The following is an 11,884-nucleotide window of genomic DNA, read 5'->3' as shown; positions in this document are numbered from 1 at the left end:
TTACTATATGTTCAGTTGAGGGGACTAATCCCTGTGTATATCAGTGTGCAAGTGAGGCCTAGAAAGCTGCAAAGTAGAGTAGTGGGACTGGGAGCTAGCCTAGTGAAGCACATTAGTCAAAGTCCCAGCCCAGCCGGGAGCCATTTCCCTCAGCTTTGTGACCTGTTAAATCACCTGATAGTCTCTCGCTGGTGGAAGTCACCTGGATGTAGAATGGTTTTGTTACATACTACAGTCGTGGTCAAAAGTTTTGAGAATGACACAAATACTAATTTTCACAAAGTCTGCTGCCTCAGTTTTGATGATGGCAATTTGCATATACTCCAGAATGTTATGAAGAGTGATCAGATGAATTGCAATTAATTGCAAAGTCCCTCTTTGCCATGAAAATGAACTTAATCCCCAAAAAACATTTCCACTGCATTTCAGCCCTGCCACAAAAGGACCAGCTGCCATCATGTCAGTGATTCTCTCATTAACACAGGTGACAGTGTTGACGAGGACAAGGCTGGAGATCACTCTGTCATGCTGATTGAGTTAAAATAACAGACTGGAAGCTTTAAAAGGAGGGGGGTGCTTGAAATCATTGTTCTTCCACTGTTAACCATGGTTACCTGCAAGGAAACACGTGTCGTCATCATTGCTTTGCACAAAAATGCTTCACAGGCAAGGATACTGCTGCTAGTAAGATTGCACCTAAATCAACCATTTATCGGATCATCAAGAACTTCAAGGAGAGAGGTGCAATTGTTGTGAAGAAGGCGTCAGGGCGCCCAAGAAAGTCCAGCAAGCGCCAGGACCGTCTCCTAAAGTTGATTCAGCTGCGGAATCGGGGCACCGCCAGTTCAGAGCTTGCTCAGGAATGGAAGCAGGTAGGTGTGAGTGCATCTGCACGCACAGTGAGGCGAATACTTTTGGAGGATGGCATGGTGTCAAGAAGGGCAGCAAAGAAGCCACTTCTCTCTAGGAATAACCCCAGGGACAGACTGATATTCTGCAAAAGGTACAGGGATTGGACTGCTGAGGACTGGGGTAAAGTCATTTTCTCTGATGAATCCCCTTTCCGATTGTTTGGGGCATCCGGAAAACACCTTGTCCGGAGAAGACAAGGTGAGCGCTAAGAACACAGCCATGAATAAAGAATGGTACCAACACATCCTCCGAGAGCAACTTCTCCCAACCATCCAAGAACAGTTTGGTGACGACCAATGCCTTTTCCAGCATGATGGAGCACCTTGCCATAAGGCAAAAGTGATAACTAAGTGGCTCGGGGAACATAACATCGACATTTTGGGTCCATGGCCAGGAAACTCCCCAGACCTTAATCCCATTGAGAACTTGTGGTCGATCCTCAAGAGGCGGGTGGACAAACAAAAACCCACAAATTATGACAAACTTCAAGCATTGATTATGCAAGAATGAGCTGCCATCAGTCAGGATGTGGCCCAGAATTTAATTGACAGCCTGCCAGGGCAGATTGCAGAGGTCTTGAAAAAGAAGGGTCAACACTGCAAATATTGACTCTTTGCATAAACTTAATGTAATTGTCAATAAAAGCCTTTGAGACTTATGGAATGCTTGTAATTATACTTCAGTATACCATAGTAACATCTGACAAAAATATCTCATAACACTGAAGCAGCGAACTTTGTGAAGACCAATACTTGTGTCATTCTCAAAACTTTTGACCACGACTATATATCAGAGGATACAGCCATACAGCTTCCCATCCATTCCTGCTAGAAAATGTCTACTAATTCATTCACAGCTCCTGCTGAGAGACAGGGTCCGTGTAGTGAAGCCTGAATTTCAACTTGAAATTCGTGTGAGACGAACGAACAAGCCAGTGGTTAAGATTCACTGGAGCCTACCTCTGTACGTTAATAAAATAACACATTAAAACCATCCAAAGGCTGCTCAATATTATTAAACATTAAGCTGAATAATGATTATATTAATGACACATCGTATTTATTTCAGAGACTGTATTTGCGTTGTGTCATGTGGTGGTGGTGAGAACCCAACGCAGCATCTCAGACCCCCCTGTTCTGCTACCCTGCAGACAGCATCAACCACAGCGAGCCTGATGAGACTGCCTCAGCCACTGCCTCCGCCTCAGCCACAGCCACAGTGGGCCTAATGAGTCACACAGGAGCAATTAGAGGTGAAGAAAGGAGAATGTCAGCCCTGGGCTGTGTGTGTGTGAGGAGGGAGAGGGGGTAGGCGGTCAACAGGTGTAAGAACTGCTACAACAACAGGGCAGAGCAGTCTTATGAAGGCACCTAATGGGTTCCTGTGTCACAGAAACATGCACACTGTCTGCAGACTGCTAATGAATAAGTCATGGAGGTGGAACTATCAGCTGTTGACTAACTTTGGAACAGTTTTAATATGTACTGTATTTCAAAAGCGTATGAATTTGGTATGGTACAGCAGCTAAGGCTGATATAATATAATAGAAGCACACTAAAAGCACCCAATGCCAGAAAAACTATATCTATTCCACAGTATTCAACTTACCTATTAAAAAAGGCGTCTGGAAGGTAAATTGCATTTGGGTGGTGGATGTTAGGAGGGGGCCTGCTATCAGGTTGCCACCACTCGATAGGCATCCAAGCAGCTGACTGTCATTCCCCAGGGGAATTGCCTATTGTTCTGTCTGTTTAGGGAGGGGAGTCTGTCTAGACTATAGACTTCAGGATGCCATATTATCTATCACTTTGCTTGGCTCTGCTTGCAACACTCTTTGACTTGTCTGCTCTAAGTGATAAAGATGTCCTCCTCTCATGTAACATCTGTTGTTTCTTTGTTTTGTACCATTGAAAACAAATCAATGAGGCAAATCAAATGATGAATGATAACCTGACATATCTTATTCAATATAGCAATCCTCCCTTCGGGAAAAAAACAAAAACACTCCATTTGCATTGAGCAGTCTGATTTGAGCTTGTTCAACTATTATAGTGCTCATTCTCTGAGTAGAGAAGACTGTTACACAACATGGGTGCTAATCCCTGCTCCCATCTCCCCCCTCTCATCTCCCATCACTTACAAGGGTCCCAGTCCCTCTCCACTCCCACTATAATCTCCCCAGCAAAATGTGTGCACTAATCTTAACAAGAGGATATAATAGATGTTGAGTGAGTGCGTTTTCCTGAATGGAACTGCCATGTGCATCAACACAATTACCGTCAGGGAGCGTCGGTCGCTGTCACGCTCATACCAGATGGGACCTCTTAATTACGTAACCAGAAAAGAGGCATGATGTGATTTGGAGGCAACGTACATTACATTGTGCCACCTCTGATTCTGTATGTATTGGTCCCGTTTCCGTCAGTCTTTGAATTGCGGCATGCATGTCAGTTCTACACCATTGCACCTACAGAAACTCTTCTTACATGATTGCATTTTGAGGACAAATAAATTCCGCCCAAACATAGATAAATAAATACGTTTGTGTGTGTTTGTGTTGTTTAGACCCCGCAAAGCTGTTTTGTTTCCTCAATCATCCATGCGTGTGTAGTGGTTCATTGCTTTAGTGTTGGATACTAAAGAAGATGACACCTTCTTAACCTGTGTGTGTCTTTCATTTATGGCGTCTTCGTCAATGGGGCTTCCTGTGTAACCCAGTGTCTCCCAGTGTTTGTGTGTTGTGGGTGGTTGTTTGGGGTTCCTCCTTGGAGGAGGAGAAAGCGTGAGAACGGCAGCTTTATGGTCTGCTTGGGCAAAGACCCAGCAGGAGTCTTCAGGTCAGAGCTTTCCCTCTGCCATTGTGGCCAGGCACTGGAACGTGGCTGCCTCTCTATTACAATGCAAATGTGCCAGCGTCTGGTGGAGCTACTGTTTGTGTGTGTGTGTGTGTGTGTGTGTGTGTGTGTGTGTGTGTGTGTGTGTGTGTGTGTGTGTGTGTGTGTGTGTGTGTGTGTGTGTGTGTGTGTGTGTGTGTGTGTGTGTGTGTGTGTGTGTGTGTGTGTGTGTGTGTGTGTGTGTGTGTGTGTGTGTGTGTGTGTGTGTGTATAAGAGAGTCTCCCACTGCGCACACACTGGCTGAATCAACGTTGTTTCCAAGTCATTTCAATATTTCAAATTACATTGAACCAACGTGGAATAGATGTTGAATTGACGTCTGTGCCCTGTAGGCTTGTTCTATGGCCGTGTTCCAGCTTCTATAATGAACCATAAAGGAATCACGACACTCCTAGCCATTGCCAAAACCATATAAATATAATGATATAATATAATCTAATTCTATGGCCAAAACCATGTCCATATTCAACCGACTCCTACTGTCCTCATGCAAGAGAATAATTTGCCTGGGAGTTGGGCCGAATGGATATTCAATATTTCAAGTCTAAAATGTTTGACCTTCCACTCCCTGTTCCATGTTAACAGTAAACACCCACACATCCGAAGAGGGAGCAGCATTAAGATGAATCCCCTGGGAGAAAGCAATGCAGTGGGAGGAGGGCAGGTCAAGCACTGGATAACCCCCAGAGGTCAACATGTGTCATCATGGTTAAGATGTATGTGAAAGAAGCACTGGCCATCTTGAGTTATGCCACAGGCTTGGTCAATAAACTACTTGATGTTAGGCCTAACAGTATACACAGCTAAATGTCCTGCAAATGGTCAATAGGAGAGCAAATACCTATATTGTCTCAGTTAACACAATGCAGCTGATGGTTACAAGGGTTAAGCTATAGCACAAAATAAACATTTAAATGTTACTTTTCATTTTTACCAACCAATTCTCATTCTTTTCCACACTTCTTAAATTCAATAATTGAAATGGCAGACACAAAGAGTGTTTCTGAAAACTAAGCTGCCGTTCTAATAGAGCGACTGGTGCCATTAGAAATTCTGTTTCAAACTAGCTTTCCTACATCAATGCCCTCTTTTCAAATCTCTTTCTGTGAAGTATTTACACCTTCAATTAAGCTTGACAAAGCCTGAGAACAAACCAAACAAATAAAGCTAATATTTATAATGGAAAGAAGAGATTGTGTGTGGGTATAACACCAGGGTGTGTGTTAGACTCTGGGTGGGGATTCTGCACTGGGAGGAAATAAACTATCTATTAGCTTTAACAGGGAAAGAGCTCCTCTCTATTTCAAACACCAAACTCGCATTTACAACCAATCCTTCAATGATACAAAATAAGGCCTGTGGCAAATAACACTCGTACTAGAGGTTGCAACTCTCAATCTACAACAAATCGATGGGCTTGTTTTCATTGTTGGTAGTACACCAACATATCTGAAAATAATACATCCATTCCCTTGCCTTCACTGATCTTAGCAGACAATTTATTGTCTTTTTGTTGTGTTAAATGTACAGTAGTGGGTTTTTTCAGTCCATTGATATGTTATCATGGGAATGTAAGTTGTTATTTTAGACCATTTTTTCCTTGTCATTCCAGGTACAGTAGTGTTAAAAAACAAAGAGATTCAATGACAACATTAGGCCTTGTTATAGACATGCTGACTGCAAATAAGGCTCCCTCTCAAGTAAGCTATAATTGCCATGGCTGTCAAACAGTGCATGAAAATGTTTGAAAAGGGGCATAAGTTGTCTTCGAAATAATTTAATACTTCTATTCCAGACAGAAGAGCGGATTTTGTTGTCAAAAGTAATTGTTAATTTGAATGTAACAATTCTGCAACTCATTATAGCTCTGCCTATGCTATTCAATGGCTTGGATATAGTACATTGTTCTCTCAGAAGACCAGTATTCATGGTGTGATCCAACATTTCAGGAGTTTGAGCTATAAAAATATCACAAACACCTTTATAGGTAAGTTCCTGTGAAACTGATAACACACCTGTGCTAGTCAATGCAATCCAACCCCTCGCTAGCTTGACAAACACACGGGACAATGGCCCATTGTCAAATGAGGTAACACACAAGCTAATTAGCATACAAAACTATTTACAAACTCTAGGCACATTTGAATACAGACCTCATATAATTCTGTTTGATTATGCTGTTTGACAAATGTGAGTGCACTCGGATTACGTCATGGTAAAATAAAACTGCTGATGGATGATATGAATAAAGAATAGGTCTTCTGAGAATACAGTGGATGGCATTTACTATTCACACTCACTCTCAATAACACTTTTAGATATGTAAGATGAAGATCGTTAAGAAAAGGGCTATTCCAAGAGACACATAGGTGTGAAAACGTAACTGTGTGATCAATATACCCATATAAGAACATCCATTCCTGTGTGCATGTTCCTCTGTGACCACATGAGGGCACAATTAAAGAGGTGTGAATTTTCCAAATTAGACTAAATTGGAACACCCCACATAGTGGACATAGAAATGAATCATAATTCCCTAAAGTGAAGGTTCACATCATTTAAAAAAAAATCTAGCTTTAAGACAGTAGGATAACCAATACTTTTCTACTGGAGTAATCAGTGGAAAGCAGTTTGTTCCAAAGGTCACAGTGACCTGGGTGGGTAGTGGGAAACTAGAGTAGAGCTGGGCTTTCTATAGTACTGGAGACACTCAGAATGTTGGGTATATTTACAACATCCATACAACAGTCATTTATAAGATAATATAATTATCATCAACCAATAGTATTGCAAGCTTCTTACAACAGCATTTCAGTATTTCAGGCTTCTAACATTCAGAGAAATTGTTTTTGACCCATTGCCTGTCTTGGTACAGTAGGCTATGCAGTACTATATGCTCAAGAAGGTATGTTAATAATCAGTCATGTTTTACCGAAATAAACACTTACAAATATTTGACAAATTTGAACAGGCTTATTGTTTCTTTAACACAATGATTTTTTTTTTTCAGTCATTAAAAATGCTCTTTAGCAACCACCTGGAATTCATGGGTTAAATAGATGATGATTATTGCTGTGGAAAATAAAGGTAAATGTTTTGCCTGTATTTTCATTTTTTTAAACATAATTTATAATTCACAAACTCCTTGGGCATGCACTGCACATATGGATGTAGCAGTCTGAGAATGGTAAGTTACAGGAGTCTTGCCTCAGCTCTGTACTAACCGGTGGACTAGACTTGCATTTAGGGTAACACCCACATCTACATTAGAGTATGTCCAGGCCCACAGCAATAGAGTGCCAGTGTCTAAACAATAAATAAAACAATACACACCAAGCATTTCTAATAGGACATACAACAAGTTTACACTGTTGGCTATGAGTGCTTTACCACTAATACAATGCCAATATAAACAGTAACCTACAGTAGTCTACTATATCATGAGACCTTCCATGACCATTCAACAAACATGGTCATCATAATCCATTTAATCTAAAAAACAATTATATTTTACAAGGGAGCCTTGATTTAATTCCCCGACATGAAAACGGGAACCCACACCTTGAGCCACCAACACTACCACTAAAGACATAACTGCCACTAAAGATACAAATAAAATAGATAACATTAAGTCTGGTTAAATTAAGTTAAGGGGTCTGAGTTTATCATGACAGACTATTCAGGGAACATGAAAATATGCAGCTTTTTCCAAGCATGGCAAGTGCATTTTTATTTTCGAGAAAACATTCATTATTTACATGAAATCAGGTTGTAGCGTGAAAAGATCAATTACGACCAATTTATGAGATAGTTTAACTCTAAATTACCCAATGAAAGCAACTTTGTTGAAGTTATCAGCTATTTTTAACTAACTGAAGGAAGCGCAGCCTACCGAACAATTGAATGCTTTAAAGTGTAAAAGACCGTCAAAACGACAATATTTCAAGACCGCTATTTCGGCATCCACAGCTAAATAAAACACCCATTGACACTTACCACGGTTTGACGTAGCAGAAAGTTCAATCAATGTGCGCCTGTGTGAATCGGTTGTATGCGACTGACACACTGAACGCGAAGTGAGCTCTCTCTTTCTTTCTCTCTCTCTCTCTCTCTCTCTCTCTCTCTCTCTCTCTCTCTCTCTCGCTCATGATGAGCATCCCTCCCTCTGGAAGTTATCGGACCTTAGCTGCTTCTGATTGGGTGTCACGCGCTGGTCCACGATTAAAGGACAGGCTGAGGTGAAAATTACGAATTTATCACCAATATTTATGAGGGGTTTTTCCAACCTATTTCCAACAGGGGCACATATTTTCCCTCTGAGCCATTCTAACAGGATACTGTTGTTCTCCTGCCTTTCAAAGCTGATTAACATCTGAAAATAAGCTAATATTCCACAAGCACTGAAACAATTAAAGATACAAAGATAGTTTGACAATGCTTTGATAATGTTTTGAGAGCATTTCAATAATGAAGTTTGTTATTGCATTGGACAAAATGTCCTTCTGTAGCCTATAGCTATACAGCTGCTACCACTGAGTTTAGCCATGTAAATGTCAGATATCCCACACTATGCACTATTTTCCACCTGCCCTTAATCAAGCTGTCTTGATCCACATAGACTGGGGTTGTTGTTTATGAAATAATGCAGGAGGCATTTTGTAATGAGAGGAAAATGTCAGCATTTCTGAGACACTGGGTGGGTGGTTGAGGAAGGCACCTGAGCACTGTCACTGCCTGATGGTTAGAATGGCTAAAGGGTCATAGGGATGTGCTTCTCACTCTGACAGCGACTTCATCACAGCTTCCATGTGATGTCCTATGAAGTCTCATCAGTGTGTTGTGTGAGCTCTGGGGCTCTGGGCTTTGACAGCCATTGTTTTAGAGAGGGGTATCACTTGTTTTAAAGAGGGGTATCAAGCTCTGTAACTCTGTTAATATTTGAGGAGGAAGGATTCTCTCTGGTGACCTAGACACACATTCCTGTTTTCACATTAACCTTTTCCCTGAAATATTTGATTAATATATCATTATACACACACCAAACAATCAAGATGTAACCACCTGGTAATACAATGTTACTTTTGTTATTACAGTGTTACTACACAGGTATGAGAACAACGGAATGTAGTGTTACCTGAGAATATGTTACCTAGTGTTATCTGAGAATATGTTAAAAGTGTGACATGTGAGGTGAATGCAGAGATAGGAGGCACAACCTCACAATGACCATGCCTGGATAACTTGTAAAATAAATCCATCTAAAACAAAGTAAACATTTTATTGCCCAGTTAATGCAGGTGGTTCAACAGTCACACATGTACACAATGATCATGTAGCAGATCGATAATAATAATAATACACATAACCCAGTTGATATAGCAATTCCCTTCCAGCTAGCTGACCCAATGGTTGAGTCCCAAATGGCAACATATTCCCTGGTCAAAAGTATTGCACTATATAAGGAATAGGGTGCTATTTGGGATGCACAAATGTCTTTCTAATTAGGATGCCCACCACAAGCTCCGGCAGAGCCAGGCTCATTTATTACAATGTTGAATGGACAGTCTGAAGTCAGAGCACACCCCTACTGATCCCTACCCCCAGGCCCACTGACTGGCTCTTCAAAACCCCTCTCTGGTCCATACCCCAGTGCACTGTGGAGAATCTACAGTTATCGCCTCAACAGGGAATGGCAGTAGCAGTAGACTAAACATAGCGTGGCCATATTAGGGAATATTAGAAAAAGTTTAAGTTTGTGTTTAAGTTTAGCATCATCAAACTAAAATCGTCGACATAGTTGCACGTGATCAAAGGCTACATGTTAGCTGTTCCCATTACATAACCTGGCACATTTAGCCATTATGCTAACTTCACCAGCTTATTAAAATTGTTGACGTAGTTGGACATGATCCAACACTTGTTGTGACTTGTTCACTTGTTCAAGCGTCCTTAAGAGAAGTGAAGTGCTGCCGATGCCAGAGCCACGCTCCACCACTTTTCAGAATGGTGTTCGTTTAATAAAGTTTGGATCAAAGCCGAATCCATTTCTCGCAAGATCACTTATTGATGTATTAGTATTTTACATAGGACTAACATACCATAATATAATAGTATAATGTTACTGTTAGACCAAAAACATCACTTAATTTCTTATGTAGGCTACAATTACATGTACAACGTTTTAAGGTGGTTTCACATATAGTCCTCTTTAGAAGAACCGATCTCAGTCCTCTTTTAAAGTGAACTCTCGGTTAAAAAAAGCAAAATAACTCAGTTCTCCTTTGTGTTCACACTGCCCTTGCCTTTGAATGAGGACTCAACTCTTTTGCCAATTCACTTCACCTATTTTGTGGTCTGAGTCCTCTTTGCATTCACATTGCTATGTTTAGAAAGAAACCAAGATCTCTTTTCAACATTCCCTCAATGCACTCTGGGTTTTAACAGGGTTTTAACAGTGCAGGACAAGCCATTTTATCAGAATGTGTTGTCGGACAGCTAGATATACCTACTTACATTTTGGAAGCTAATAGATTGCATTTAGTTAAAAGATGAGACATAATAATTGTAATTAGAAGATAATATTAACATGTAAATATAATTGGTAAAAGAATAAATAGCAGAAGAATAACTGCAGATGAAATAATGCTGTAATTAAAAATTGTACACCCCGTCTAGGCTGCTGCCCCTTAAGAGCTAGAATAGATTTTGTACCCTATGTTGTGATTCTCACCAAATATGTCGTCTTCTCACACTATTCAAACCCCACAATCGAATGAACAGCTTATGAAGCTTTCTTAGCCTATAGATCACATATTGCAAACAAATAATCTTGAGCTATAAACTACACACATATTTTTGAATTTCTGTGCAACCTTGACATTCGCTAATCAATATCAAAAAACAGCACACGTTTTTTCCTCGAACCTGCACATCATCATCTTTTCTCTTTTGTGGCACCAATGTGAGGGGTTATGGCAGGGGAAGCGGTGTTGTGTTGCAGTATTCTAGTGTGTGGTACGGGAATAATGACAAGCGAACCTGGGGAGCTTTGTGTTCACATTGCCCTAAAAAAGGGAACCAGACCGCGAAATTCAAGCGAACCGAACTCAGACCACCTCTCGACATGGTATCAGTTCGGCTCTTTTGAGGGGTCTGAGTTCATTTGGAGTGTTCACACTGCACAAACAATTAAGCCAACAGCACTGAGTTCAAAAACATTGTCTGAAAGGGACCAAGTGTGAAAACACCCTTATATGCATTATTATAATCATCCACTTCGTCACATATGCGTAATTTGAATCGAGCATCGCATTGATGATCGGTGGTGAACAGTTCTTTAACAAAAAGCCTTGACAGGAGGGGTGTCGAACCCGTAGTTAAAGTGTATGTGAAAAGGATAAGCAAAAACTATGGATTTTGTCTTATATGCGAAAACGAGCTTTGTCTAACGTAACGTTAGTAAGTAGCCTAGTCAAGGATGTGATGATCATGCAATATTGGCACTCTACACTTGAAACAGACCAAGTGAAGGGAAACAAAAGTAAATCTTGAATTTGGAAGTTTAAAATATATCCTTCTGGTGGCCAAGTTGACCATAAAACAAAAGCCATTGGTTTGTGGATAAAAAGTTTAAGATCATTGATAGTCTGATGCAGAATTTGTTACAGGAAATAATCACTGCCACCTGGTGAGGTTAGCATAGGGCTAAATGTGCCAGGTAATATCTAGCCTTTGATCACGTGTACTACTTTTAATTGGCTGATGCTTAAACTTAAACTAAGTTGATTTTTTTGTATGTGATTTAATCCTGACATGACCTAAATGCATTATTTGACATGCCTGAGGTACATTCTACTCCACTGCTTATGATGACACATAATTTCTTAAATCAAAGAAGTCAGTGTGGTGGGTGAGTTCAGTTCAGAAAAGCTGCATGTACCAAAATATTTTTTTAAGCCCTAAAAGTGGGAGTCACTGGCCCTTGAACTGTTACACCACACACACACACAGACACATGGATGGCTGAACAACAGTTGGGCTGGTGGAAAGTTAATAGATGCATACTGGCTAGACCAGA

This window comes from Coregonus lavaretus (genome assembly GCF_964263955.1).
Source record: "Coregonus lavaretus genome assembly, chromosome: 19".
NCBI lineage: Eukaryota > Metazoa > Chordata > Actinopteri > Salmoniformes > Salmonidae > Coregonus > Coregonus lavaretus.
Note: the sequence above shows the minus strand (reverse complement) of the source record.